At 49.5% G+C, this 11,158-nt stretch overlaps 1 long non-coding RNA gene across 3 annotated transcripts; it reads right to left on the bottom strand.

Moving 5' to 3' along the window:
- Positions 1–423: 423 nt before the first annotated feature.
- LOC119219488 (uncharacterized) lies at positions 424–7,966 on the bottom strand. Of its 3 annotated transcripts, none has more exons than XR_009942675.1 (3): positions 7,843–7,966; positions 3,958–5,571; positions 424–1,023 (listed from the first exon to the last, which is right to left on the bottom strand). It is a non-coding gene; the product is annotated as an uncharacterized LOC119219488 (long non-coding RNA). The 3 variants fall into 3 exon arrangements; XR_009942676.1 differs by lacking the exon at positions 7,843–7,966 and having other exon boundaries at positions 3,958–4,027; positions 5,260–6,065; XR_005120503.2 differs by lacking the exon at positions 7,843–7,966 and having other exon boundaries at positions 3,958–6,065.
- Positions 7,967–11,158: the final 3,192 nt, after the last annotated feature.

The raw sequence follows: 11,158 nt of genomic DNA, 5'->3' as shown, positions 1-11,158 counted from the left end.
ATATATGTAAACAAAATAAAGATCACTGTTTATTTTACAGCGTGATGAAACTTGGAGTGTGATTGCAATAATTCTGCCTTTATTATATTTGTCTTAAACCTGAAACTGTTATTAAGTGTACAAGAAAATATCTAATCGTAACAGATGTGACTACTGACCATTGCACCCACTGGAAGCCTTTCATATAATTCATACAAATACTTGTGTTTTGGTGAACACAGACACACTGGTAAGGCATTCAGCAGAAGAGTGGTGGTTTATTAAGATAAAGTGAAATATATATATATTTTCATCCCTTAGCGGCTACAGTTTCAGCAGCTGAAGCGCTTAGTTTGATTCATGAGGGGGAAAAAGTATATACATCCAGGTCCTTTTTTGGTGGAGCACTGCCTTATGTTATACATTATAAATACTCCCATCAAGCAAATTCAGTTAGCTTTTATTAAAAGACAAAACCACAGTCATATCTTTGGAAATTCACATTTAATTTGTTTGGAAAACAGACATTTTTTATTGTCATCCATGTCATCATTTTTTGTGTGTGTTCTACAGGGTAGATTTTTATTTGGGATATTTGCTGTTTGTTGTACTTTCTTCTGATTCCTAATTTCAGGGGATATGATGCAAAAGGAACATATTCTTCACATAGATTTCCCAGTATTACAAGTGATCGATGACCATTTCATGCGGCACAAGAGAGTATAAAGCACCCGCTTTGAAACATACCCTGACCGGCTCGTTGTCGGCCCGAGGCGATGGGGTCAGAGGGGTCAGAGGGGTGAGAGGGGTGAGGGTGAGACCCTGGTGTTGGGAAGTAGCCGTTCCTTGGATTGCGGCGGCCTGATTCACAACACCAGCTGTCCCGCCCCACCGAGCCAGCAGATGGCGCTCCGATGGTTGGAGAGCTTCAACCGGTGGCGAGCGGAGAAGTGGTTCCGTCTCACCTCGTCCTCTCCCCCGGGGCTATGGACTCATCTTTCCCTCTCTTCTCTCTCTCTCGCTTCCTCCTAATCATCGCTACATCTGTGACAACGGAAAAAAAAACAGAGCATGCAAATTGGATTGAGAGGAGCCGATTGGAGGTGAGACGCGAGGGAGCTCTCTCTCGTCATGAAACCCCCGGACGTAGGGGATTGTGGGAGTCTCTGCTCCACCTCTCTACACCTGACAGGCATTAGACCATCCGCCAGCCCCAGCCCCCCAGCTCTGGTAGTTCTGCACTCCGGGGCTCCGACTACATCCTCTATGCAAATTTTATAATCACACCCCAGAAACGAGGGCTACGTGTGTGTGTGTGTGTGTGTGTGTGTGTGTACAGTGAAGAGGAATATAAGCTTTTACTTAGCATATGAAATGAGTTGGGATTAGAATGAGATAAAGAGCGCAGTGTTACGAGAGAGGTCACTCATAATTTCGCTTCCGTGAAGCACTTTAAATCTTCCCCACTGCTCTCACAGGCGTTGGAATGGCACGCCGGGCTCAACCGAGAGAGAAAGGAACGCCGGCTGTTGCACCAATAACTGTGCACTTCAAAAATAAAAACGTGGTAGAATATAAGCATGCTAAGAAGAAATAAAGAAAGACATAATAACCTTTGTGGGAGAGGGAAAAAACCAGAACCATGAGCCTGATGCAGCCGATTCCTCCAAACCAAAGTCTGTTAACAGATCCAACTCACAGCTAGTATCACTATTTGTATTTTCTTAAATAATTAGATTGAACTAAGATCTCGGAAAAAGATAAGATATTCGATAGGACAAAAAAAAAAGCATCCAATCCTCTAATCGGAGAAGCTAAACGACAAACAAATAAAAGAAGGACTTGATCATAAAAATAGTGAATAGCTGCTTAACTTCCTGTCAATTGACATTGATTTATGGGCTCAGCTCTATACAGTTTATATCCAAACGCCTGTCGGATCAGCAGAGCAAAGCAAATGTGTCACTACACAGGAACTATAGAAACGACAGCTTCTCGTCTCTATTCGCTGAGTGGGGGGGGGGGAACTGCCCCCTCTAACATCAAACAGTATTCCTGTGGTTGTTATTCAGTGACATTAAATAGAAATTAAGTAAGGTCAGGAGTTCAGAGATACACGGCTCAGTTAAATCTGTGGAGGTGATGGGAAATAAATGTAAAATTCCTCAATCTGAGAGCGATGCGTTAGAAAGATGCTTCTCTCTCCATTGGGTGCACCGCGCTTGTTCCTCTTCACACTCGTCTCCCCATGTGACGCTGTCCACTGAGAAATGCCTCCCGAGAGAAAAAGGTATGTTTTTTTTTCTTCCATTTATCGTTATGAATAATGTGAGTCAGTACGTTACGGTGGCCCCTTCTGCAGATAATCCAAGCATAAGCACATTGCCGTTAAAATAAATCCACTATTGTTGAAGCAAAGCCTTTTGGCTGCGTCGTGCAATTTAATGCGAATGGCTTTCAAATGTGTGCAGAAATGTTCCCACTGAACTTACAAGATGGTGCATTCACGGGGGTTTAGCCGCGTTGTTAAATGGGAATGCTGCATCTCAATCTGATTTATTTAACTGGCAACGGCACGCGCATGAATACCAATGAGCGGCGGGGAAAACACCAGACCTGAAGTCCACGGGAAGGAGATTGCAATCAGCTGTTAAGGCAAATTAACTAAATGTTCAAACACATTTTGTATTACAGTAATCTTTCTAAACCATTCTTCATAACAGACATTGTATTGTAGCAGTGGAACTACAAAAGGATCTGTCTTTCACATCTATTTCTTTGTCTCTACCTGGACCGGTGTGAAGATCGGGGGGGAGGGGGGGGGGGGGGCGCAAGCTGCAGCTGAATTCCTTTAAATAGCCCTGCCTGCCTCATCATATGGTTGCCATGGCAGCCAGCCCTTCGTTTCATGATAACGTCCACACTGAGCCACCTGAGCGCTATAGATCCACGCAGCTGCCTCGGCGAAAGAAGAAAAGGGAGAAGCGATGCTCGAGAAAAAAACGCTACATGTAGAATAGAGTGGGATTTGTTATTTTTATCCGCGTATTGAAAAGAAAACGACAAGTGTTTGAAGGATATGAGGCAGGAGGAAGAAAACATTAAGGAGGCAGAGAAGGAATATTGTAGAAAAATCGCGATCAAAAGTGAAACAGATGAGCGAACAGCTGGAGTGTCACGGAGAGACGTGAAGGATGAAGAGGAGGAATGAGCCGTGACAACTCAGAGCGAATGAAAGGAAGCCGAAGGAAGCGGAGAGGATAATCGTAAACGGCATCTGTTTTTGTCTCTTTTCACGATAACTAGCTTCTCTTTCCCATCTCCTCCTCTCCTTTCTGTGACGTTCCCAGCCCCCATCCTTTGTCCTGCCTGCCTCTCAGAAGAGACGCTTCCCACCCCGTTGTCTCCATTAGACGCGTGTTCAGCTGAGGGTCAAACAGGACATTAGCAGTGCAGGATTGTAGGCAGCTCCTCTGTGGACATGGATTTACATCTCAAGCTAACTTTGTCCTGAATCTGTCCCATAAGTGCACTCAGGAAACTATTGTGAGGCTCAAAAGGTGTGAACTCAATTACAGGAGAGAGAGAGAGGGGGGGGGGGTTCTTGTGGACACATTTAAAGAGTTTTTTAATGCAAAAAAAATGAAATGAAGTATTGTGTCAATCATATTAATGTAGCCCGTATTAAACTCACCAGAATCAGTAAAAGAAATATGAACCATGAGGAAATATAACTGGCATTTCAGACATCCCTTAACATTGGCAATATTTCATCTTATTTGAATTAACTCATTTCAAATGACGCCATCAGTCACTTTGATGGAACATGAATATTGCTCAAAACTTCCATTGCTGGTTGAAAATAGGAGAAATTAAGCCTTAAATTAAATTAATTAAAACGTTTCACTCACTTGACGAGCGGCGTGTAAATGGATGAATAGAGATTTTGGCTAAAATAGGCCAATAAGTTGAACTTACCTCAGGAAATAAATCTTTATGAGGTGAGTTTATAGGCCGCACTAGAATCTTCTGTCTTCTCTGACGCAGCCTAAAAGGGAGATCACAATTAGCAAAAGAAAATCCTCGTACACTCAGGAAGGATTTCAGGGAGAAAACCAGCCTACAAAAGAGGAGCCGATGAAGATGGCGCCCTCCGATTTCCTCTTAAAAACACACACACAAGCAGGCTGATTGCATTCGAGGGAGGCGGGCGCGCCTCGCCGTCTCCCGATGCCCGTAAATCGAGTTGGGAAAATGAAGACGGCTGCTGTCTGCAGTCGAGGACGGAAGCCGGCGTGCTCGTGGAGGACGGCCTCTCCTCGCCATCAGCCAGCAGACCTCCGCTGGCGTCAATCATTGCTCTCTTCTACTCCGCGTCACGAGAGAGAGACAGGAAACCGCCACTTCCTTTTTAGTGTGTCTCTTTCGCTTGCTTCACGCGCGAGGCCGCGGCCGCCTCGCTCGCCCTCTCTGAATGGCCGCGCTGACGGGGGCGAAGGCGTCTGCGGGATCAGGGCGCGGCGTTCCGTGCGGCGCCGTCGTCGGGCAGCAGCGAGTGAGCGCTGCGCTCGTTGCTAAAGGAGCTGTGGTGGTCAGCTGTCAGAGCGGCGGTGATAAGGAGGCATCCATTTCCTCTTTACTCGGGCCGGAGAGGCCCCTTTGACACACACGTACACACACACGCACACACACATACACACACGCACACGTACCAACTAACCCACGCACACACACACACTGTCCTCATGGTTCCTAAACACTACACTATATCTTTGTGTAGTGTAAGAGTGAATAAACATAGATTGGCCATTTATTACAGGTATTCTTTTGTTTATAATGATCATTATATACATTACATAGCAGAGGTGCCACGCACACACACACACACACACACACACACACACACACACACACAGTCATACTCATCCATGGTCGTCTTTCCTCTCTGCTGCATCTCGACTGAACGATGTGACGCGCTACGGCAAACGCATTGCAACCGCGGCAGACTCTCTTTCTCCCTCCCTACCCTACTCCCTCTCTCTCCTCTCCTCTCCCTCCCCCCCCCACACCCACACAGTTGAGATAAGGCCTGAGCGCTGGTAGTCGTTTAGTTCGGCTTTGTCTTTTTACAGTCTCCCCGATGAGAAAACGCAGAACTGCACACATTTCAATTATTACCAAAACACCATCGATTTAAATGAATCCAGCGATGTTTATAATCTGTGTGTGTGTGTGTGTGTGTCTGTGTGTGTGTAATCTAATGTGAATGGGACAACTTACTTGGACAAGTAACCTCAGGAGTCGTTGCTTTCTTTGCGGCAAAGCGAAATACGCATATGTCAAGCAGAGTCACTCAGTGTCTCCCCTATGATTGACCCTCTGCATGCCTCTTGACCCCCCCCCCCCTTAGTATATCTTTGAATGTCTGGCCTTTTGGTTTTCTTGCGGATGATTTTGGCACAGAGGCGTGCCAAAGGCTCCTGCGGGTTTCCCGATGTGGGCGGGGCCGTGCAGGTTTGGGGCGGGTCCGGGCCAGGCCGGGTGAGGGGGGGGGGGGGGCGTCTGGCTGCTGGCTGGGTGCTGGGCAGAGAGCTGTAAAGAAAACAACAAGGTCAGCACTTTTGGTAAAAACCCATTTAGCGGTCTGAAGGTGGCCGTGAAGGGGAGAAGATCTTTTTTTTTTTTTTTTTTTACAAATTCATAAATTCCCAATCATGCAGTGGCACAGTGCGGCGGTTTGACATGAATCCCACACGCCGCGTACTGAGGTTGGTAATTATGGATTAGGGGATTCTTCCCCTGACACAAAGCAGTCAGTGAAAAGAAAAAGCAGGATTACTCTCACATCGAGCACAAACACACAACTCGACAAACAGGCGCACACACAGACACCTAGACTACTGCAGCCACACACACACACACACACACAAACACACACTCTCGTCGGCCATCACAGACAGCGAGCCGGCTCGGCCGCCATTTTGCAGGGCTGCTACGGAATGTTCAATTAGTGTAATTGTTGTGTACGCCAACATTTCTCAGCATCGCAGGCGTCGTATTTGCAACAATGTAGCGGCTCGGGCGCCACAGCGTGAACCCGGACACACTGTGCAGCCGTGTATGAACTCCACATGGTCAATGTATGCACTCGTTGTAACGTATGAGGAGGGGGGGGGGGGGGGGGCACGCCCTACAGCTCGTCAGTGCTCGCATGTGGAGGAGGGGAGCAAAGAGGAAAAGAGGGAGGTAATAAGGAAAGGGGAGAGAACTGTGGGGGGGGGGAAATGTACATCGTGCTCTCGAACGCGGCGTCTGGTCACCGCTCGGCTCAGGGTGTCGGGTACTGACGTTCTCATGATTCGACACGTCACAGCCCGTCACTGTATGAAACACGCATGTTTAAGGGATGGCGTCCTCGTCGAGTACGGAGTTGTGCGTGCGGCCTGCGCACCTTGCATCCCGTCCTTCTAACACAACCAATTAATGCCACAAAAAATAATCAAAATCGACATGATACAAACTATGCTAGATCGCGCTCTACAAAACAGGCACGATGTAATAAAGGCCACTTTCTAAAAGAGCACATCTATTACAGTAGTTATGACAAAGAGCGGATTGATTAGTGTCGTATGAACAGGGCAGAACCAGTCTGGTGGAGAGACCGAGTGGGACGAGGCAGGTTAAATAAGGGCGTCAGAGGCGGGAGGGGAGAGAGAGAGAGAGAGAGAGAGAGAGAGAGGGAGAGAACAAGGCAGCGCAATGCGCACACATGTGGTCAGCTCGGAGACGACTGCCGCTTCACAGGACGAGCTCAGACGTGACAGCCCGACATACTGTACGCGGAGCACACGCTGACGAAGGCGCCCTTCGTATACGTGAGGGCTCAACATGCCCCCTCCCCCCCCCTCAACCCCCCCGCGCCCCCAACCTTCCCACCCACATACACACTCGCTCAGAGTATGACACAAGACTGCATATATGATCGGCCGCCCTTTGTCTGCCTCCGGTCAGAAATGGCTGGCAGTTTTGCCTATTTATGCTCCTGCTCCTTCTCTACCCCCCCCCCCCCCACCCCCCCCACACACACACACGGACACACACTGCACACGGGCAGTCATGTGAATGGCAGATGACCCCACATGTGCCTTCACCTCATTCTTTAAGGCATGTCTATCACACATTACACTTGTGTCATGGACATCCCTTTTCTTCGCTCACAGCCTCCGTGTCCTCAGAGCACATCCTTCCATACACCCCCCTCCCCCCCTCGACCCCCCCCACCCCTCGCCCCCACCCACCGGGTGATCATCCGCTGATGACCGTGTCCTCCCATCACCGTGAGTCAGGAGTTCGACGGCGATGGGTGGGTGGGGGGTGCATGTGAGTGGGGGGTGGGAAAGTGGGTGTGGGGGGTGCTGGGGGGGGGCACAACCCTATTTGGATTCCTTTCTTTTTCTGATCAGACATGATTGGTGACGGAGAGAACTTTCCCACCCGTCAGCGGCGTAGTGCGCGCTGCTACAGCGCCAGACAGAGGGGACCCTTTGTCTCCCACCATCACGCCGGGAGGGACGGCGTATATGCACACACACACATTCTGTACGTTCTGGCACAAACACACACACACACACAGACAACCACGGGCATGCTGACACCAACTTACACTACTAGCACTGATTTGTAGTAGTGACAATACCCACACATCGTAGAAGCCATCAGCGGCTGCACACCTGTGTGTGCAGAAGCGTCGTCGTGTGAAGCCGACGTGGAATCCCTCCGTAGTGCACATGCATGACATGAGTGTGTGTGTGTGTGTGTCAAAGTGCCTGTGTGCGAGAGTACATGCGCGTCCTCAAGACTCACCTGGCAGCCACCCCGGAGGCGGTTGTTCGAGGTAATGCCGCCTCGGCAGGGGGTTGCAGAGCGGTGACACCTGGCGTCCCTCCTCTCGGTCCCTCTGCTGTGGTACAGGATCGGCAGCCTCACCCGAGCGCTGACAGAAGACAGGGAGACAGTAAGGGGGGGTTCTTATCGAGCCTGGCGGATCGTACCACCAGCCGCCCGCAGACGAGGGGACGCCGGGGGGCAGAGCTGGTCGGGGCGACCCTGACCGCGCTCAGTGGAGCGGCTTCCCAACCTCCCCTCTGTCTGCGCCCAGATGGTCTCTCCTGGCTCGCGCTACTCCGATTGGACAACGCGCTTCCTCCTTCATCAAAATGTAAAATTCCAAGACAGAGAGAGTAGTGGAGCGTTTGTGTGTGTGTGTGTGTGAGAGAGAGAGAGAGAGAGAGAGAGAGAGAGAGACAGAGAGCCAGAGTGTGTGAGAAAAAAAAGTAAAAAAAATTGCATGTGTATCTTTGTGTGTGGATTTGATAAATACTTGTCATGCAGACCAGTACAACATGAATGCATGAAGGTGCGCGCGTGCATGTGGGCTTACGTGCCTGCGCATGTGTGTGCGCGCGAGTTTTTCACGTACATGTGTGTGTGTTTGCGCCTTTGTGTCAGGGAGACGATATACAGGATGCCATTGTCTGTGTGGGCGTGTGGTTGAGGAAGAGGTAGCGGAGGGAGAGACACAAGACAAAGAGAGCGAGCGATGGGAAGACACGGTGAGTGTGTCTGTGTGCGAGAACGGGAAAAAGAAAGCAGTGTTTTGTGTGTGTGTGTGTGTGTGTGCGTGTGCGCGGCCCAGGAAGCTGTCATCATTCGTCTCTCTGCAGTGGCTGGTGTTGGGCTGCGAGGGGGCTTGTCGCTCAGTTTCTGTCACAACATGTCCCACCAAAAGGACACACAGAGACACACATACAAACACACACACTCCCAGAGGAGATCGTGTCAAGATGGGGGGCCAGTTGCACCTGACAAGCTGATCAAACCCCCACACGCACATCCACACACACACACACACACACACACACAACCTTTCACCCGCTCACAGGATCAATCCCTGCCTCGTGTGCTTTGCAGAGAGGTGGAGGGCGACGGGAGCTTGAACGTTCAAAAAGGGGCGAGAAAGTGGCGAGATGGCAGATGGCAGCGAGCGCTCGCATACGCGGCGGCCGAGTCTCCTGAGGACGAACCGGTGAAATCCTGCTGACTCACTGGCGCTCTGGCGGGGGCCGACCTCCACGTCCCCTGCATCCGCTGAACAAAACGACACAACGCACAGACACAAACATGCATAGTCCGCTGATACGATCGCAGGGGCAACGGGAAGAATAAATCGCGCTTGTGCAACTGAGGGGGGGGGTTTGTCCTCGCACATGAAACAGACCGACCATCCCTTTTTTTTCCCCTGGCTGTTCTCTCTCCTGCTGCCGATTTAATTACCATCTATATTTATCAAGCTCAAGGTGCTATTTTGGTTTCGAGACTCTTGTCACTGATATCGGGAGGGCTACATTATTCAGAGGGAGAGCACCGGGGGCCGTCAGACCCAGGCCGAGAGCTGCTGTTAACCCCGTGGAGAAGGACGGGGGGGGTGGGGGGGCATGTCAGCGTTACAGTATGGCCTATTCTGTACGCGTGCTTTTGCCTACATCCTCATTTTAAAGGGCTGTGATGCGCCGTGAGGCTGCGTGGATACGATAAGGTGTTGTCTGTCTCTCCTGTGTCTCCGTTTTATGGACGGCTCCCCCCCTCAAATCGCCACGCATCGGCATAAATGAGATTTCACACACAAAGAGGCCCACGTGCACACGAGCAAAGAAAAAACAACAAGAGACCCAGAGGCGCATGTGCACGGCTATAGATCGCCGGCCTCCATATTTGGTTGTGATTTATGAGCGCTCTTCAGCAGAGGCCACAGTCATCTGGGAGATGATGGCCGTATCGATCCGATAAACAGTTTCATTTGCAGCCACACGCGTGTGCTCACACACACGCTACACAGCCATAGCACGGATGCGCACACGTACAGTAGACTCACAGCAGGAACGGCCCTGGCGCTCCGCTTCATCAGTTCCCCACCTCCTCCACGTCTGCTTTTCTCTTTCTCTTCTCCTCCCCCCAGGCAACCTCACCCTCTCTCTCTCTCTCTCTCTCTCTCTCGACGCTTTAACCCGTTCCTCTTCTGCCCTCGTTCTTTTCCGCCAGCATCCTCTGCCAGTCACCTGCTTCTCTAAAAATATTCTCCCCCATGCACACCGTGGCCTCTTTGTTTCTTCACTCAGCTCCGCAGCGGCTGCGTGCTGAGGTTTATCTGCGGTTTGGCCAAAGACTCCCAGCATGCATTGAAACAGGCAAACCGAGGCGAGTGAGTTTGACATTTACCATACAGTGATGCATTAATGGCGGGACTACAACCGAAGGGGAGTCTACATCCACAGTCGTAGTTTTGAAGACTGACGACGTTATGGGGAAGGCTTCTTCATCATTGTGTGTCGGCTTCAAGAATCCCTCCAACGAGGCTCGGCCGGTAAATACGGGACAAGGAGGGACTTGTACGCAATTTATTGTATTAGCAATGCAAGCCACCCTGAGAAGGATCCAATCTTTACTGTTCACTATCTATGCAAACGGTTCCTGCTTTTACCAAAATAAAAGCACATCTGCGTCATGTTACTCCAACGCAGGGGGAATAATGAGCTGCTGCGGTGGATGGTGCAGCATTAGTAAAAATCTAAAGAGATGGGCCGTTTCATGTGTTAAATATCACACACTGCCCTTGTAGCAATGATGGACTACCGTCAAAACAGCCTTTTTTTTTAATGGTACATTATATTCTTTACTTTGATCTTTTAATAACGATGTCAGGAATTAATCAGGTATTAGAAAGAAGAGAGTTTGACTGCTGTTTAATTGGTGTGATGGGTCGAACCGCCTCAATTAGCCCTTCTGGTAACTATAATTAACAAAGAGTCATTGTGTCGGATGAAGCCCTAAATGTTCATTCAAAGGCCTCAAAAAAAGTTGTGAACCGAATGGGCAAACCTATACTTATTTGGAATGAAAATGTCCAAATCTAAAGACCTATTAAATATGAACCGTAAACATCTGTTGAACCGCCTTCATATGTGTCGTTCTGTGTTTGTGTGTGTGTGTGTGTGTAAGTGTGTATCATTTGGGAGTATACAGATAATGTTAGAGGAGTGAAACTACACACACCAACACATGCACACTAGAAGGCTTTCAGTTTCTAAATCAATCCCACATCCGTAGCTAATGCAGTGCCGGG

The sequence above is a fragment of the Pungitius pungitius genome, chromosome 17 (genome assembly GCF_949316345.1).
Source record: "Pungitius pungitius chromosome 17, fPunPun2.1, whole genome shotgun sequence".
Lineage (NCBI taxonomy): Eukaryota > Metazoa > Chordata > Actinopteri > Perciformes > Gasterosteidae > Pungitius > Pungitius pungitius.
Note: the sequence above shows the minus strand (reverse complement) of the source record. Positions and strands in the feature narration are given on the sequence as shown.